This window comes from Lichenostomus cassidix, chromosome 9 (assembly GCF_008360975.1).
Source record: "Lichenostomus cassidix isolate B80296 chromosome 9, HeHo_3.0, whole genome shotgun sequence".
Lineage (NCBI taxonomy): Eukaryota > Metazoa > Chordata > Aves > Passeriformes > Meliphagidae > Lichenostomus > Lichenostomus cassidix.
This window is the reverse complement of record NC_139490.1, coordinates 11491851-11494103: the sequence shown is the minus strand read 5'-3', so window position 1 is coordinate 11494103 and position 2253 is coordinate 11491851.

Sequence of the window (2253 nt, the reverse complement as noted above, 5' to 3'; positions counted from 1 at the left end):
TCCTGCAGGCTGGAGGAAGATTGATCTGGTGCTGGGAATATGAACACTTTACAATCAACATTTGGTCACTGAAGTGACAATGGCCCCTGCTCTGGCAGGCAAAGGCTCCTGGCTGCCCTTGCCATTCTTAAAGCCTCAGTGTTTTGGCAGCTAAAAGAGCACAATCCTAGAATGGGTTGTGTTGGAAGGCAACATAAAGATCCTCTAGGGAGCTTGCTCAGGTCCAATGCCAACAATCACTGCACTTACAGGGGTAAAGTGGGAACCTTTCATGGTGCAGTGGAACAAAGAGGTGACAGAGAAAGAGCCAGATAGGTATTTCTGTCAGACCTCCACCCATTGGGGCATCTGCTGCTCGCAAAGAGAGTCAGAAGAGCCAGGGCAAGGAACAGTTTTTAGGCAGGGAAAAACTGAGCAAAACACCATCATGCCAAAATCTGAGCATGCCTGTAAAACAATGATTTGCCATGTCTTAATGGGATGGCAGGGAGAAGCAAGACTGAACTGCTGACCTTGCATACAAAGCTACACTCAGATAAAAGAGGACTTTAGAGCAATATGAGTTTGGCTTTCTCACATTTTATTAAGGCTTACTGAATGTTCACAGCAAGGGTGGCACAGTTGCTAAGAAGCCTTGGTGGCAGATGAAGCAAAAACTGACCAGTGGATGCTGTGGCCGTGGGCTCCCCCTGCCTTGCCCAGACAGCTCATCAGAAATACTCTCTTTCCTGGATGAGTTCCCAGAGAAGCAACTCACACTAGCTTTGCAAGAATGGCAAAAGAAATTACTGCTGCTGCTCCTAGTAGTCCTGCTGAAGTACCAACAACTGTGTTTCTGACTTATACAAGGGAAACACAGACTGGAAACATGATAAGGACTTTTATTTACTCCTCCCAGCAAGATAATATAGAAAAGGCAGGGAAAATATGGATAAATAAATCAGTGAGGGACATCTGCCCCATAAACAGGAGGAATACCATCCAGTTTCTTCCCCTTCGTAGGTGTCATTCAGTAAGAGGGCACTGTCAGGATGCAGACAGAGCAGAGTGACCCTCCAGGTGCAGGGGCTCTGGGGAGGCCAGAGGCAGTGCTGGTGTGCAGCCCACAGCTGGCACTTGGCTGTGCCCATGCACTCTGCAGGCTGTGTCCCAGCCCCGCGGCTCACAGCCAGCAGCCAGGAGCTGCTCTGGGAGGCACACAGGGCCTTAGCCCATGTCACTCACCTGGTCAGAGACTGGGTCTCCATTGCGAAGCATTGTCACAAAGTGCTCACAGTTGTTTTTAAGCACATCATATGGCACTTCCTTGTCAATCCATCGCTCAGCACGCTGGATGATCTCCTCCACTGGGAGAGGAGTGCGGGAGCGATCATACTTGTTGTTGACACGCCATTTGTTATTTCCCACCACCTCCTTCAGGAGCTGCTTCTTCACCTTGGCACTGCTGCCGAATATTGGTGAGCTGCTGAATTGTGATGAGCTGCTGAATATTGGTGAGATGCCACTGGACAGGGATGAGGCTCCATCACCTGGGGAAGGCAAGGAGGTGATAAGGCAGGCAGGCAGACCCTCGCTGGCCCCTCCAAGACCTCAGATGGTTTTTGGACTGCTCCTGGAAAGGTCATCTACACACACAGGGCCCACCACGAGCCGCGAAGGGACACAGGGCTCCTGAGGCACCCCAACACGCACATTGCATCCTGCCACGATGTACCAGCCTTACCTGTCAAATGGATGACATATCCATCCCCCAGATAGAGGGCCCAGTGTTTGTAAACTCCCCGGTCGATCTCGATCAGGTCCCCAGGCTTGGGGTGGCAATTTTCCTGTCTCATCTCAGGAGTGTGCAGTCAGGACACACACGTGTAGCTGTGCTGTCTGAGCGCAGGGCAGAGCGGAGCGGGGAGCCGTGGGCTGTGCACAGACACCTGCCGGGAGCGCAGGCACGGAGGGTGTCAGGCCGAGCCCCGAGGGCAGCGGCTGCAGGAGCGGCGGCCCCGCTCCGCCCGCCCCGGCTCGGGGCCGCTCCCGCTGTCCCGCCGGCCGGCGCAGGGCGAGCGACGGAACGGCCCCGCTGCCACCCAGCGCATCCGCCGAGGCCGAGGCCGGGCCGGGTGGGCGTCCAGCTGCTGCCGCCGTGCCCGGCTGCCCTCGGGGGTGCCCGCCGTGCCCAGCGTGTCCCCAGGCTCTGGACACCTCCGGCCGCCCGGCAGAGCCGCGCCCGCCGCCCGCAGCCTCGACGGGGCCGCATCC